The 17,481-nt window shown below is 40.3% G+C and overlaps 1 pseudogene; it reads right to left on the bottom strand.

Annotated features, from left to right (window-relative positions):
- Nucleotides 1-3,162: 3,162 nt before the first annotated feature.
- The window catches only part of LOC114696852, a 32,854-nt pseudogene continuing 18,535 nt past the window's right edge, over nt 3,163-17,481 (bottom strand).

Raw genomic sequence — 17,481 nt, forward strand, 5'->3', positions numbered from 1 at the left:
TGGAGAACACCAAGGAAACTGTTTTCCAGAGACAGCAGGATACCAATATAAGCTCATAGAGACTGTGGCAGCATGCACAATTCTTGGACAGGTTCAGGCTAGAGAGGTTCCCAGCTCTGAGAAGGGGAAGTGGACATGACCTTCCATCTCTAACCAAAATGGTATCTCCAATTTCCAACCATTTGAAAAGGAAATTTCTCCAGTGGAGGCTCATGGTGTATACAAACCACATTTAAGAGCAGGCCCCATGCCCAGCAATAGATGGCCAACATAAAATGAACTCAGTGGTAGTTTTGGAGATTCCTTTTGTCTCATATTGCTTTGTTTAGGCCTTTTTCCCCTTACTGATCTTTTGCTTGTGTGTTATGCTTTTCAATTTTTAATTTTTTGGGGAGTTTTGTTTCTGTGTAGTGTGTCTTTGTGTGTATGTGTTTCTTGTGTTTTTTTTTTTTGTTTTACTTTTGTTTGTATTTTAAGTTTGCCTGTTACTTTCTAATGAGAGAGAGGAAGAAGGCATGGAGTTGCAAGGGTGGGGAGGCAGAAAGACTCTGGGAGGAGATGAGAGAGGGGAACTGTGGTCAGAGTATAGTGTATGAAAAATTATTTTCAATTACAAAAAGAAGTTATTATCTATGTTGGCTGGAGAGATTTCTCAGCAGGTAAAGGCATTTGCCACATTAACCAGAGGAGCTGAGTTTAATCCCTAGAGGCATGATAGAAAGAGGGAACTGATTCCAAAAGAAACAGCAAGCTGTTAACTTTCATCTTTTTGAGAGTTTTGATTTTAAAAAGGCATAAAGCTGTTGAAAGAATGCCAAGGGATGCATCTTTTTATTTTAATAATTTTATATGTGAATGATGCAATATATTTAGAACATCTCTCCCTTCCCATCCAACTCTTTTCTTCTCTCTTCACTCCCTCTCGAATTCCCTTCTTCTTATATTGTTAATATTGTTACATATACATACATTTCTGTTATTTCTATGTACACTGGTTTGGAGCTGATCACTTGGGATTGAATACCGTATCTGATGGTTCATCCCTGGAGAAAAGTGATTCTTTCTCCTCCTGTAGACATTCACTCCCTGTAGCTCTGTATTTAGTGATAGACCCTTGTGAAATTTCCCCCTTCCTCATTGACATGTCAATTAGTGTGGTAATTATCTTATTTAGGCAATTATATTGTTGAAATTTAGTGGATACAGTATCCCTGCCATGTCTAGAAGGTGATATCTTGCAGCAGGTATGCTGGTTCCTCAGCTTTATAAACCTTTCTGCTCTCTCTGTGATATTTCATGAACCATAGTAGTGTTGTGTTGTAGATTATATTGTGTTGTAGATTGTATTGTGTTATAGAGTCACTGATTGGAGCAGGAATTTTTACCAGCTATACATCTGATAGAGAAACACAATCTAGAATATACAACACACACACACACACACACACACACACACACACACACAAAGTATCAAAAACAAAAACAAATGACCCAATTAAATAAAAGGCTATGGATATTATCAGGGAGTTTTCAAAAGAAGAAATAAAAATGACTAGGCCATATCTCAAAAAAGTATTCACTGTGGTTGTTGAGAAACTGAATATAGATCACATGATAAATAATATCATATTTCCTGATGATAATTGTTTTTTTTTCATGATACATGGTGATGCTCTTATTTTTAGCCGAAATAAACTGAAGTATTTGACCTGATGGGTGATGTTGTTTGCTTGCTGGTATCTCAGATGGTTCAGATTAAAATATATACATACAGGTATGTATGTGAGCACGTTTGGGTACATATGTGTATATGTATAAAACAAAAGTGATAAAATATAATTGATATATCTGAGTATTGATGTGGGATGTGCGGGGGCCCAGACCATTGCCAGTGAGGACACTCCTGGACTGGTGGTCCTGCATTCTATAGAAAACAAACTGAGCAAACCATGGGAAGCAAGCTAGTAAGCAGCACCCCTCCATGACCTCTGCATGAGCTCCTGCCTCCGGGTTCCTGTCCTGTTTAATTCTTGTCCTAATTTTCTTCAGTAATGAACAGTGATGTGGAAGCGGAAGCAAGAATTAACTTTCTTCTCCAGCTTGCTTTTGATCATGGTGTTTCATCACAGCAATAGTAACCTTAACTAATGAGTGAAAGGAATAAGGATTCTTCTTGTAGCATTTTATAACTTTCTATAGATTTAAAATAATAAATGTTTTGCATAAAGCTAGAGAAAGTTTTGCATCTTAATGCTTGTTGGGAAGAGAATGAAAAATACATTTTCTTTTTCTGTGGCAAACATGGTAACCTGCTGGTGTTTTTTTTATTTATTTTATTTAATTTTTATTAGTATTATTATTTTTAGTTTAAACCACTAATTAAAAGCATAGGTTTGATAGTATGGCCAAAAAGGGTTCTAGTCTTAGGAGTATTAGTAACTTTTCTAAACATAAGACACTTGAAGTGTTCATTTATGAACAGCACTTACTAGAGCAGTTGCCTGGTCAATATTTATTCTCTCCCTCTTTTATGTTACACAGCTATGCATTTGACACCATTATCTGTGTGTTTGGCTGGGTGACTGCATTTTACGAAATTGTTGCAGAAGGGTCCTTGTCTTTGCTCAAGAGATATAAATGGAAGTGGTTGAATTAGGGCTTTGATAGGGGTTCATTTGGCTGGCTGGCACCTTTTCGCCTTGTTCCTTTCCTTTCATTTCTACTTAGAAGATGGAACTCCAAACCATCTTGTAAAGAAGAGCTATGGACAAAATCTGCCTCTGGAAGGAGATGATGGGTTCATGCAGACCTTGAAGGAGCCTGGAACTGTTCCTTTGGACTGCTTGTTACATGCAAAAGCCACATCATTGTAAAGTTATGTAGGTTTTCTTCTAGATATAATCAAATGCAATTACTCAGGGACACACTGTCTTTGAGAGTTATGATTATTGAACTTCTTTGTGCATGCAGTGAACTTTATTGACTGATGGCATGCAAGAGAGTAGGAATCCCTAAGCCCTTCTTGTTATTCTGTGGCTCTGGGATGGAAACAGTGAGAGAGGTGCTCAGTGTCAGGGGCTGAGATGGGACATGGACTGCTCAGCAACTGGGGGCCTCTTTCTTGCTCTTGTGCCCTTGCTGGGGTAGGTGGTCCAGGGCTTCTTACTCCTTGGAGACCATGTAGACTATGAGCTCTACCACCCTGTTGCTATAGCTGTATTCATTGTCATACCAGGAAATGAGCTTTACAATGTTGTCCTTGAGAGCAATGCTGAATCCAGCACTAAAGGTGGATAAATAGACTACTGTTGAAGTCATAGGAAACAACCTGGTCCTCAATGTAGTCCAGGGTGCCCTTTAGTGTCCTCTGTTGCCTACTTCACTACCTTCTTGATGTCATCATACTTGGTGGCTTTCTCTAGGTGACATGTCAGATCCACAAGGGACACATTGAGGGAAGGAACACAGAAGGCCATGCCAGTGAACTTCCCATTCAGCTCTGGGATGACTTTGTCCACAACCTGGCAGCACCAGTGGATGCAGGGATGATGTTCTAGGTAGCTACATGTTCATCATGCCATAGCTTCCCTGAGGGGCTATTCACTATCTTCTGCATGGCAGTGATGTCATGGATTGTGGTCATGAGCCCTTTCAAAACGCCAAAGATGTCATGGATGACCTTGGCCAGGGGGGCTAAGCAGTTGGTGGTGAAGGAAGCATTGCTCACAATCTTGAGTGAGTCATCATACTTCTCATGGTTCACACCCATCTCAAACATGGGGGCATTAGCAGGAAGGGCAGACATAATGACCCTTTTGGTCCTACCCTTCAAGAGGGCCCCTGCCTTCTCCATGGTGGTGAAGATGCCAGTAGACTCCACCACTTACTTGGCACCAGCATCACCCCATTTGATGTTGGTGCGATCTGGTTCCTGGAAGATGGTGATGGCCTTCTGGTTGATGACAAACTTTCTCTTTCAGCCTTGACTGTGCTGTTGAACTTGCCATGGATAGATTCATACTGGGATACGTAGAGCATGTAGTTAAGGTCAATAAAGGGGTCATTGATGGCAACAATTTCCACTTCACCAGATACAGTGGTAGCCCTGGTAACCAGGTGTCCATATGGCCAAATCTGTTCACTCTGACCTTTGCTATCGTGTCTCAGGGACAAGGCTGGCATTGTATGAGAAGACATAGCTGTCTCTGGAACAGGGAGGAGCAGAGAGCCTTTTGTTGAACTTTCTAATTTTACTTTTTAAATTTATATTTCGTATATGTATTTGTGTTCATCTGTATGTGAGTAAAGTGTATATGTGCCCCTCAATAATTCTGTATATACTCACTGGGGCAAGGTTTCTGAATTGAACCAGGAGCTCATCCTTATAGTCAAGGCTAGCTAGTCAATTGCTACTGGGATCCCTGGTTCACCTTTCCACATCCTCTGATAACAGGCAATCTTCCAAACCCAGCTGGCACTTACGTGCATGCTGGGAATCTAAGAATTCTGGTTCTCATAATTACACAGCAAATGCTTTACCTGCTCAGCCTTCTTGCTAGGACCAATATTGAATAAAGAATATGAAAGTTTATTTGTGGAGAAACTATAATTAGAGCCAAGAAGCTCCTTGGTTCTGTAAAAACCTGAGGCATGATTTCCAATTCTGTACTTCGACAAAATTGCTTCCTCATTTCTCATTCCTGAGTTGAGGAAAGTAACATTAATTTCCTGATGGAGTGTTGTAGGTCAAGTGAGGTCATGCATATAAAATTTGCTGCACATCATTTGCATTTGATAAGAATTCAATGAGTTATTGCCATTTTGGTTAGAATTGTAATTTTCTTATTTTTAAAATTTATTTTGAGAATTTCATTCATGAGACCTCATGAATATATCATCCCCACCCCCTCCCTTTCCTACCTCCAACTCCTCCTTGTGTCCTTCTCATTCCCTATCAAATTTATGACTTCCTTTTCTTTAATTATTATTGTTAATACACAGATACATATATACATGCATATATATATAAATACACTATGTTAAGTTTATTTAGTGTTACTCATGTGTGTATGGTTGAATGCTTGGGAGGGTTAAACTACCAGGAAGAAGACAGATCATCCCATTCTCAGAAGCTGTTGGTTGTCTGTAACTCTTCATCTGTGCATGGGGCCTTGTAAGATTTCCCCTATCCATGTTGGTATGTCAACTGGTGTTGTCATTGTGACCATATTGTTCAGGTTGACTGTACTGTTGAGATTTCATGAATGCAACTTCTCTGTAATCCATAGAAGATGCTGTCTCTCAGCGAATGTCCTGCTGTACTTGTGCTTACAGTCTTTCTGCCCCCTCTTCGGCAATGTTCCCTAAGCCTTGGGGATAGGGGTTGTGTTGTTGATGTACCAGCTAGAGTTGGGTATCCATCACCTGATCAGTTGTTCATGCAGTTTGGCCAGTTGTAGATCTCTATAATGGTCTCCATGTGGTGCAAAAAGAAGGGAGAGAAACATTGAGAGAGAGGAAGGAAGGAGGAGTAAGTAACAAGGATGATTGAAAAGGCCATGCGGAAACATTTTATGTCTATTTAAGAATACAAATATATGTAATTACACACATATGTGGTTTTGAGTGAAGTTATACCACTTGGGGTGATAATGATTCTTCCAAGAACAATAGGCCATCACCGAAAATCAGTGTCAGGCATGGGGAACCTCCCTTTGAGTTATTAGGGGGAGGTGAAGAACCTCCCAAATAATACAGACTATTGCTATTGTTCTTGGTTACTTCACAGAACTTGAAGGTTAAGTCCCTATAGCTGAAGACACCACACATTTTAGACACTGAACTTGGAAGGATTAAGCTAGAACTGTTGTAAAAACCTTCTCCCCGAGGACTAGCTCTTAGCATTTGAAGGTGATAGGCAATCTGCTGAGGGAGAAAAGTAATCAATAGTCCTATCCAGCTGTGTACTACAGTTATCTTCCTAAACCAGTGTACTTCCTAACTGCATTGTAAATTCTTAGCCTTATAACCACAAATAAGTGTCACTCTCACCCCTCAACAAAGATTGAATTTTTGATAAATGTGAATTGTAATTCTTCATAAACATAATAAGCTTGATGAGTATTTACCTAGCACTACCTACATCAGCATAGAGTAAAGGAGGAATATACCTAAAAGACAATAGATGCTTTCCTCTCCTTTATAATTCTCTTCTAAAATACTTCTTTTTTCCCCCAATGGAGGACAACATATCAATGTAGAGTTCTTAAAATATCCTGCCTGTTTAAACGCAATTCCTTGCAATTATAATCATACTCAAGCCCATATTTGAAATGAATATGCCAAGCGAGTTTCCTGAATAAATAAAATTGTGCTTGATAATAATTGCTTGATAATAACCATCAGATGATTTGTGAACTAATGAATGTGACTAAGCACCAGGTATGCTAGGCAAATTCTAAACGTCTGAAAGGTATTTATATATGTGTGATATCAATGAAAAGACATATACATGGGTAGCAGTACTTCAAAATTCCAAGCTAATCTAGCAAATAATATTATATATGAAGGAGAAATCCAGATTTTGTTTGCTATAGATGGCGGATTGATATATACATGTTTAACTTGGCTTGCAATAAAATTTGAACAGCCTGGTTGTACTCTGAAGTCAGAATGCTAGCTCTAAAACTCCTATAATTATTTCTTTATCAAAGTTCTGTATTTAAATTATGATTTATTGTAAGACATCATCAGTATCTAGATATTCTATCTCATAGAATAACTTTCTCCTTTTCATGTCCCTGCTCAGACTTTCTGTCTATATAAGAATATATTTATAATATACATGTATGTATGTTCTTGTACTTATCGATATGTAGATATACTATTTTTTCAACAGGCCAGTGAGTTGTGTGACTAGAAAACAAAATCTTGACTATTGATACAGTAGGATTTCTCTTGAGTTTTCAATACTTTATTCCTTGTGCCTTTGTAATACAAATATCATATGAAATTTTAAAAGCAATTTTAAAGGATGTGTGACACAGCACATACCAAATTCACTTCTGCCCACAAGGAAACTTGGCAAGTGAAGCAAGGGATTTTGAGTAGGCAAAGACACAATGCATGGCAGGAAAATGCCGGAGTCTGCTTATGTTCTCTCTCTCCCAATAGTCCCATGAATTGAGTTATTTGTACCCTTGCCCAGCCCAGAGAACTATGCCAGCCAGGATCTTAGCAGGAAACAATAGACAGCCATGACATAGGTAGATCAAGGATGGCTAAGTCAAGGGATTCCACAAAGATGACCTTAGTGTAGGGACACACAGACCACTAAGGGTTAATCATGGAGTTGCTGAAGTTGCGTGGCTCAGAAGATAAGGGGAGAAGAGGTGGTCCCAGGATCCCAGTGCGAGGCTATAGGGAAAGATGCCTTGAAAGTGGAAGGGATGGGCACTAAGGGAACAGACTTGGTCTCACTTTCTTCCTTCTCATCTTCTGGTGGCCACAAAGTTGGATCTGAATGGAAACAAGTGATATCAGATGATACTGCAGCTCAGTTTAGGGTTGTATGGAAAGTGCATATAGGAAGAAGCAAAGCTCAGAGAGGTTAGGTTCTTTGTCAGAAGTCACGCAGCCAAGATATTGAACAGTCTGGACTAGAACTGAGATGTACCTATTGAAAAGTTTTATTATTTCTATTTTGCCAAGTGGTTCATAATCAATATTAATTGTTATTATGCCTAAATATTATGATGAAGATGTAGTGATAATACAATGCACACTCCTAGTTGCTGCATTTTATAATAGAAACTTGCACAGTCCTAGAATTTCTAACAGAATCCATCTATTTGTCTAGTAAGAATGTCACAAAAATTGATGATCTGAAAGTCTGTTGTCAAGAGAGTCACAGATGCACCTGGAATTGACAGGGAGAGGATAAACTGACTGTGCATTAAGTAGCTTAAGGCCCAAAAGTTGAGAAATGGACTAATAGTTTCATCTTTTTCATCTTACGCTTGATTCTTATTTGCTGCAAATGTCATTGTAAAAATTGTGTTGGGGACTGGAGAGACGGCTCAGTAGTCAGAAGCACTTGTTCTTGCAGAGGACCTGGGTTCAGTTCCTAGCACCCGCATAGTGGCTCGCAAACATCTATAACTCCTGTTTCAGGGGATCTGATACCCTCTTCTGACCTCCATGGGCACCAGGCATATATGTGGTGCACATAACACAAGTTGAGTTTCTGACTGATAACAGCAGTCTAATGTACATTGTGTGTGTGTGTGTGTGTGTGTGTGTGTGTGTGTGTGTGTGTGTGATTGCATATGTGCACGTGGGTGGGGGATTGTGTATGTGGAACCTAAGGTTAGTGTTAAGTTTCTCAGTTTTTCTCCACCTTTATTTTGAGGTAGAGTCTCTCCCTGAACCGTTCATTTGGCTAGATGGACCAGCCTATAAGCTTCAGGGGTCCACGTGTCTCTGCCTTGTCCTACTGCTGTGGTTACCAGGGCATGCTACTTCACCAGTTCTTTACCCCTGGGTTCTGGGAGTTTGAAATCAGGTCCTCGTGTTTGCACAGCATGCCCTTTATCCTTTGCCTAAAAGAAAAAATTATTTAGTTTTTAAGATTTGTTTGAAGTCTATAAGTGTTTTCTACAGTTGGAGGAGCTGTGGAAAACAAACCTCATTTCTACAGGTTTTATCAGATGCAAAGGATGTTTCCTTAAATACGAGGAATACAGCCCATAAACATGAGATACAATCACGATTTAGTTCTTCTAGAGTACTGTAGATTCCATTTTACTTAGTTTTCAGTGGTATAAAGGAAAGTCTTATTATAAGCTAGTTTTACAGTTAAATAATTTACCCTCTCAATAAAATTACCTGTTTTAAAAAAGTGAAACAATTTCCTGATGTTTGTACTTCGTAGATTATTCTGGTTCATAAGAGTAATAGAAGGAAGCAGAAGCCTGGTCCCCCATGTGGACGTCAGTGGCTTAGCTTAAAGCTAAGTGTCAACGATGGCCATGGAGAACCCTGCATGCTGTTTAACAGACTGCCCGAGGGTCAGTCGACAAAGGGTAAGAAAAATTTTGGAAATATTTATCAAGTGCTAATGACCTGGAACTGCCGACTCTCTGCAGTCCCTTTAATGGCACTCTAGGAATTCAGCCCAAGTGTAATTACCGATTTCACTTAGAGTTGGCGATAGTCATGCTTCAAGATTAGATATTTATTTATATATCGATTTTATATATATTTGGAGGGAATTGAAGTAGAATTTTTGTAGGTAGGGGCTCAAAAAGACTGTCATATATCATACTTTTGTTTTAGTACCTCTAAAATTTTGTTCTTATTTTATGTGTATAAATGTTTTGTCTTTATGTGTGATGTATGTATGTGTACCATGTGCATGTCTGGTGCCTGTGGAAGCTGGAAGAGTGTATCTGATCCCCTGGAACTGGAGTTATAGGTACTTATGTGCCACCATGTGGGTGTTGAGAAATGAACTCGAGTCCTCTGGAAAAGCAGCTAGGGCTCATAACTTCTGATCCAGCTCTCCAGACCCACCAACTAGCTTTTATAAATCATGCAGAGAGTGAAGAATAGGTAGAGGATATTGATTCCCACTTTAATTCACTAGCTATTAAGAACCTGCATAACTGGAAGAATTAATATTTGAACTTGGGTTCTGGGTGGCTTGGGCTTAAATGCCATGGCCATTATTCAATCTCAATGTCATGTACATAACGGGGCTGTAACAACAGCCATTTCACAGGGCTGTGTGAAGAGTTGGTGTAAGCCCTCATAACAGTGTCTGCCACAGAGAAGGCTTTGGTGACCTTTGAAATTCCATGAACTGGGCTAAAGGTACTTTCCTACCCCACATTGGTGTTGGTCATGCCCCTGGGGTGCCAGTCTTCTGTATAAACTTGCTTATATGCTACACGGGGTAACAGCTTTTTGCAAAAAGTCCATACCAAGAGACTTACTACAACAATATTAATCTACAAGTGATCGAAACTCTCTACCTTCCATAGTGTTATTTTCAGAATTTAAAAATAGAGAAATCAGAAGGGTGAGGCAGGATGGGTGGAAAAAGAATGTGAGAGAATGTAGATGGAAGCATTGTCCTCCAGAGTCTGGTCATTAATAACTGTAATTTTGGAGGACGTTAATTAATCTCTTGGGTATTAGCTCTTTTAGCTGTCAAACAGGCATCAAAACACACTAGAGACAAAACATGTGCTCCAGCTCAGTGTGTTCTTATCATTACAGACTATTTGAATCCACTTTGTATGTCCAAAGTGCTTTCTGGCAAAAACCGAGCTGTTAAGAAAACAGCCACTTTCCAGTGCATTCTCAATCTTTAGCTCCTGTGAGTCAAGTAAGATAGGAGCTGAGAGGAGACTCCACCAACCACTTTTCTAGCAACCAGAAATCATTAGATTATTCAGAAGGGTGATGTCAAGGGGGCTTTAGGCAGGCATAGGGATTGCAGAGGCAGAAACTGCTAACCCCATTAGCCTTGCTGGATGCAGCCATTTCTCACTTCATTAGCCCGAAGTTCATTTTCACCCGAAAATGTCACACCAGGCACACAGTACATTCCAGTTCTAATGCAAAACACCTGGACTCCTTTGGCTAGAGGCCACATCTGGGGGCCAGCTCATCACCCTGTGGTGTTCTGGGTCCTGTCTTGGCCTTTGCCGCAACTGCAAGCACAACGCTAGGGAAGATTAATTTTAGTGGAACCGGGGCCAAGGGAAACAAGCCTAACTGAGAATTTAAAATATTAAAAACCTATTAACCGAGACAATGGGAAGCCAGTATTAGCCCTGAAGTGAAAACACGCTTAATTAAATAAACAAGCGCCATTAGAAACCGTCTGCAAGTTACAAGGAATGGGAGAGCAAGACCCGTCCCAAGGATAAAGTGACTATAATCAAACCAATGCTCAGATGAAGAACAACCCTGCTGTTTTTTGTTTAAAGGGTTATTTATTTTTATTTTATGTGTGTGGGTATGTTGCCTGGATGTACGGCTGTGCGCCATGTGTATGCCTAGAGTTTGGACAGTTGTGTGCTACCATGTGGGGCCCAGGCCCTTTGCAAGAGCAGGACATGCTCTTAACTGTGCAGCCCTTGCTAGGCCCCTTGCCCCAGTTCGTTTATATGCTGACTTTCTTTGGACTCTCTTTGTGACCCAGAGAGTCTCAAGGTCATATGTATAAGCTGTAGGGTGTGCACACTCATTTAGAGTTATGAAGACAGTAAGAAAGAGCAAGCAAGCACACAGATTTATGGTACACCTAGTTGTGAAAGTGGAGCCTTTACAGTCCCCCTTATGTTTGGGCTTTTTGAGTTCAACTTTGTGTTCCTCATGGCTGCTCTCCTCTCTCTGTCTCCCTTCCAAATTTTCTTGAGCTTTTACATAAGAGAGGAACAGCAGGCCTAGAAGATGGTATTCCAATGAATAGCTTTATTCAGCCAGGATTAAGTCACAGGTTCATCTCAGTTCAACAAGCGTTTTCTTCAGTGCCCCTTCTGCCAGAGTCAGTGTTGAGAGGTGCAAATGTAAGCAAGTGTGCTTTTTAACTGAGCAGGGACCTCCCGCATTTTGTGATCAGCTCCTCCTCCACACTCAAGTAGGGCCTTCTTTCTGAAGTGAAGGCCCAAAGACTAAAGCATTTACAATGTTGCTTTCTTTGTTCCCTGGCTTTGAGTGTAATTGCCAATGAGTCGTCCTGAAGCAGGGATGGAGGAAAATAATGGCTCAAACCACTTTCCTTTAGTATAGGCAGCAAGTTGGTAAACTTGACAACCGGAGGTGGCATTTCCATTAGGGAGATATTAAAATTGTCCCCATGATTTTATGTTACAGTCACGACAAACCAAAATGTTGTGTCTAGGATACAGAGCAACAAATAAATGAAGTATAAAAGAAATAAGTGTATAATATGTCAGGAACTAAGTCAAAATTTAAGAGCACCTATGAAGTTGTATGTGTTTCTTCACGCTGGTGCTTTCCTACAGGTGGATGGGGCTAAAGTATTACTCTACTCCAGTAGGGATAGTTGTCACCCTGGGCCCGCTGTCCATCTAGTATCCAAGAAACTTTACAGTGTATCTCCTCAACCTTCCTAAGTTTCGAAATGGAAAGACAAACATCTGGTTTCCTGAGTGCTTCTGGTACCTGTCTCGAAATAAAGATAACATGCTATCTAGTTATATGCCTAGTTCTGTACCTCGGCCATTCTGGATGCGCCTCAGTTAAACCCTCTTGCAATCATTTCTCTTGGAAGACAGTGCCTCACACATCTCCCTGTGAGTTGGTAGGAGCAAAGATGAGAGGAAACTGAGCTGAGTTTTAATTCAGACCTGACTTCGCTTCTTTCCCACCAAGGCACAGTGCTGCTTCAGGAAGCCGTGGAGAGCCAAGGAGTGTGGGGTCTGCTGGCTGGCTGCTTTTTCTCCTAAACTGCATAATTAGTCATGGGGTCTAAGGCACTTTGTAACTAGAGACCATGCCTGCAATGAGAGACTGGGAATGCACCAAAAACAAATGTGTAAATTTTTACTAATGAGTATTTACGTTTGTATCAAAAGGCATGAGCAAGATTTGTGTAATAGCAAAATTATGGAAAGAGCTGGAGTGCTCATTCATGCAGATGGTTTAAATACAGCCAAAGACGTCAGTAAAGTGAAACAAGATGCAGCTCTATCCTTCCAGGATTAAGTCACCAACTCATTCTAGTTAGCAAACAAGCTTTTTCCTGAGTGCCTCTTCCACCAAACTCAGTGCTAGGAGATACAGATGTAAACATGTCTTCCTGTTATCTAACTGCCTAGAGACCTCCTATTAACCATGGTTGGGTGAATGTCTATATGCTGAAATGTCAAGGACAGCAAGTATAGTATCTTCCTTTTGGGTCCAGGAAAAATGGAATAAAGGGAGTAGAAGTTTAGAGGTAGGACTGATGTATGTGAAAATTGATAATCTTAAGGGGGATGTGTAACTGAGGGACCAGATTCTCTTCAGTGGGTACCCATGGATCATAAGATTCTTGATGCTGAAAGTCCTTACATAAGTATTTCCCAACTCAGTGATCATAAAAGTGAGGCTACACTTATTAAATGGCTTCAATTAAAACTATGAACAATATTAAGTATTGGTAAGACTGTAGAGAAACTGGAACTCTAGTACATTCTTGGTGGGAGTATAGAATAGTATAATCACCCTGATAAGGGGCTTAGTAACCTGTCAAAAGTTCTAATCATATGTGGTGATATTTTATTTGTGCTGAAATGTGTATTTGTGCTTTAATAAATAAAGCTTGCCTGGAGATCAGAGGAAAAAGCCAGCCATTATAAGTAAACACAAAAGTCAGGCAATGGTAGCACATGCCTTTAACCCTATCACTTGGGAGGCAGGGATCTGTCTGGATCTCTGTGAGTTCAAGGCCACACTAGGGAACAGAGCCAAGTGTGGTGAGACATGCCTTTAATCCCAGCACCAACCATAGAGGTCTGTAGGTCTGTAGAGACAGACAGGAAGTGACATAGCCGGGCAGGAAGAGGAAGTGATGTAGCTGGGCTGAGAGAACCAATGAGAGGAAAGAACAAAAAGCATATAGATGTGAGAATACAGGAAGAAGGACTCTTTGGAAGCTGAGGTATTGATGAGATGAGGTTGGCTGTTGGCTTTTTCTATTTCTCTGATCTCTCAGGTTTTCACCCCTATATCTGGCTCCAAGTTTTTTATTTAATAAGACTGTTTAGAAATTTGTCTACAATCATATACCTATCACAGACAGTTTTACTCCAGAGTAGTTATCCCAAAATACCCATAGAAAAAAATCAAACTCAGCCATATGTGTATATATAAATCTATATCATTTATGTCAATTTTATTTCAAATAGTCAAAACTTCCCATTACTCTGAAATAGGTGAATATATCAATGAACTGTGGTGTATTTTTTTACTGGCTACAAAAATAAAAAGAAATGAACTATGTATACTATGGGGATGCATCCCCAAAATTATTATGCTGCATGAAAGAAGCCAGACAAAAATATATTATGAACAGTATCATTGCATTTGTATCAGATTCTAATAATTACAGGTTAATACAGTTCTCTAGGGTGGAGAGGAGCAAGAAAAGAGAATGTGCAGAAATGGAAAGAAGAACAGGAGAGTTAGGGGGAGCAATAGAAAATTTCAACACCGTGACTTTTCATTAGTTCATATGTGTCTTGAAAACATCAAATTGTATGCTTTATATCCAGTTCATGCTATGCCAGCTGCATCAATTAAAAAAACGGTCTAAAATAGGAAGAAAGCAGAATTTAAGAGGAACCTTGATTTTCTTTCTGTTGATAAGTAGACAGCCACACACGTCTTTGCAATTTTTACAGATGAAAGGTAGTGAGGGAAATGAGAGAGTATTTTCCATCTATGTCTAAGATCTCAGTCTCCGCATGTCAGGGAAACAAAGGAGAGGCTAAGTGGATATTAAAAGCCCCAGTTATTTCATCAAACTCATGTTCTTACTGATATATCTTCAGATAAATGCCAGGAGTGCCCTGCACATTAATGAATAATTAAAGATGCACTCTCTGTTTGTGAGGGTGGAATGGCATGTTTGGTAGCTGCTAATGGGGGCTCTCTGAGGGACTTCTTGAAGATTATTTATGGTTCAAGTCTTTTAATTTTCACAGATAGAGAAAGGGAGGTTGTGAGCTTCTGCACCCTGCTTTCTCCTCACAGGATTGCATCATATCATACCCAGCTCTCTCTTTTTTTTCAGGGTTCTTTAATGTCTTACCTCCAACTGAGCCAGATGGTCGATAAAGCTTTGATTGGGATAATTGCCTCACTTGCTTTTCTCAAACGTAGTATTTGGGATCTTTGTTGAAAGAAGAGCCCCTCAACATATTAGCCTGTTTTAAACCACCACCAGCAAAACCCAGAGTTCTTGGATTAAAAATTGTTTCTCAACACATTTTGGAGGTAAAAAAAGATCTATTTCTTTCCTACGTCATCTCTCCTCTTTCTAGGTAACATTTCTGAGAAATGAAAGTGCTGTGTCACTGAAATCGGAAAGGTGTGTGGTGTTGTGAATAAAAATGGTCCCCATAGTCTCTGGCACTACTTAGAAGAATTAGGAGCTGTGGCCTTGTTGGAGTAGGCGTGACCTTGTTGGAGGAAATGTGTCACTGGGTGGGCTTTGAGGTTTCAGAAGCCTACACTGGGCTGCTCTCTCTCTTCTTGATGCCTGCAGATCTGGATGTTATACTCTCAGTTACTTCTCCAGCAACATGTCTGCCTACATACTGCCATGTTTTCTACCATGATGACAATGGACTAAACCTATGAACTGTAAGCCAGCTCCAATTAAACATTTTCCTTTATATGCGTTGCCGTGATCATGGTGTCTCTTCACAGAAATAGAACACTGATTAAGACAGATGCCCATGGCAAATGTGATGGTCCTTTTGTTCTATATGGGTACAGTTTGGAAAATACCAAAGGTGGCTCCAGAGAAGCCACCCTGTATCTGTACTTTTTGACCAGAGTGTTTTCCCAATAGAATTCTATAGAGAAAAACAGTGCAGTGTTCCAGGCCATAGGATAAGATGGGGAACAAGGGCACTTGGTGGGCTGCATTGCACATTCATCTCAGGAGAGTCTACCCATGTTAATCTTGTAGAGATGTAATGAGAAGAGTTGAGTTGTAAGATATAAGTTTGGGTCAGGTTCACAACTTTTTGGCCAGAAGACTGAATTCTGATGACTCATTAAACAGCTCAGCTCTTGGTGGGAGGGAGTTATCACTCCCTGCTCCCACAGCGAAGCAAAGTCCTACTTCTAGCTTCCGTGGCAACTTCTTAACTAGTATGAATGGGAAGTACCTTCACATGGAATTATCAAGGATGAGAAAATTCTTTGATGCATCAAATCAGCCCAATGAAGATTATTCATTTGTCAATAATCTCTTTCCACTTTCTCAAAAATAATTGTGCTTCTGCAGCAGTAGGAGGCTTTGAAACACATAATCCAGGCAAGAAGCTTAACACCAGAGGCTTGCATATGTTCTAATTCAGAGACTTGTCACTGAGGCCACCTTCTGAGTCTCTAGTATGGTGAAAGGCTAAGCAGGCATACAGAGCAGCTGGTCTTCCTGTGCTATTTCAGATCAAAGATGTGGTTAACGAGGGACTATTGCAAGAGAAGTAAGTGGGGGAGGAAGGGGCACAGGCAAGAGACAGACATCTGGCCTCTTGGATAAACTGACAAGGTAAAGTTTTCTTGATCTAGCACTGAGCGTAACAACTTGTCTGTCTTACATAGGACTTCTATTGCCATGAAGAGACACCATGACCACAGCAACTCTTATCAAGGAAAACATTTAATTGGGGCTGGATTACAGTTCAGTGGGTTAGGTCCATTACTGTTATGGCAGGAAACATGGTGGCGTATAGGCAGACACGGTGCCAGAGACGGAGCCAAGAGTTCTACATCTGGATTGGAAGGTGGTAGGGAGAGAGAGAGAGAGAGAGAGAGAGAGAGAGAGAGAGAGAGAGAGAGAGAGAGGAGAGAGAGAGAGAGAGAGAGAGAGAGAGAGAGAGAGAGAGAGAGAGAGAGAGAGAAAGATACTGGGACTGGCTTGAGCATTTGAAACCTCAAAGCCCATCCCTAGTGACACACGGCACACTTCTTCCAACAAGGCCATACCTCCTAATAGTGCCACTCCTTGATGACCAAGCATTCTAATATGAGTCTATGGGGGCCACCACATTGTCACTCTGCAGAGCAGGGCCAATGCCACTGTAACAAAGACATTTTCTTCTTAGAGAGCTTCTCCTCATGTTTGGTGTGAAACACAAACAGATTGTCAGGGGAATATTTCCTTATGGAACAGCAGAAGCCTTCAAAGCTCGGTTGAAGAGGGCATGGGGAACACCAGGTTCAACGTCGTGAAATTGTTTATTCAGCCACAGACACGTGCTTAAGTGAGGAAGAGCATGAACTTGAGTCTCTGTTCTCTGACTAAACCTAGTCTGTCAGTTTTTAGTTAGTCGTTTTATTGCCCTAAAGAAGTAGATTCATATTTAGAATTTACTACAGCCAATCCATAACAAATAATGCCCAAGAAGGTCTCAGAATGATTAAGTTAGCAGAGTCTGGCATCAAAATGCTGGAGTTTAAATCCAGGATGTGGTATAAATATATGAGATAGGCAAAAGCCTTAGCTCATTTGTTACTGACTTCATAGGTTTGTGGGGATTAATGAGTTAACAAGCATAAAACACTTGGAACTTGGCCTGGCAGCTTTTAAAGGCTGCCTAACCGCAGCATCAAATACCATTGTTAACATAATTGATGCTTATTATAATAGAAATGGAAAGTATTTATTACATTTATTCCTGCTCTGTGGGAACAAGAATTAGGTCTGAATGTCATGCTTTTACTGTT

This window comes from Peromyscus leucopus, chromosome 8a (genome assembly GCF_004664715.2).
Source record: "Peromyscus leucopus breed LL Stock chromosome 8a, UCI_PerLeu_2.1, whole genome shotgun sequence".
Lineage (NCBI taxonomy): Eukaryota > Metazoa > Chordata > Mammalia > Rodentia > Cricetidae > Peromyscus > Peromyscus leucopus.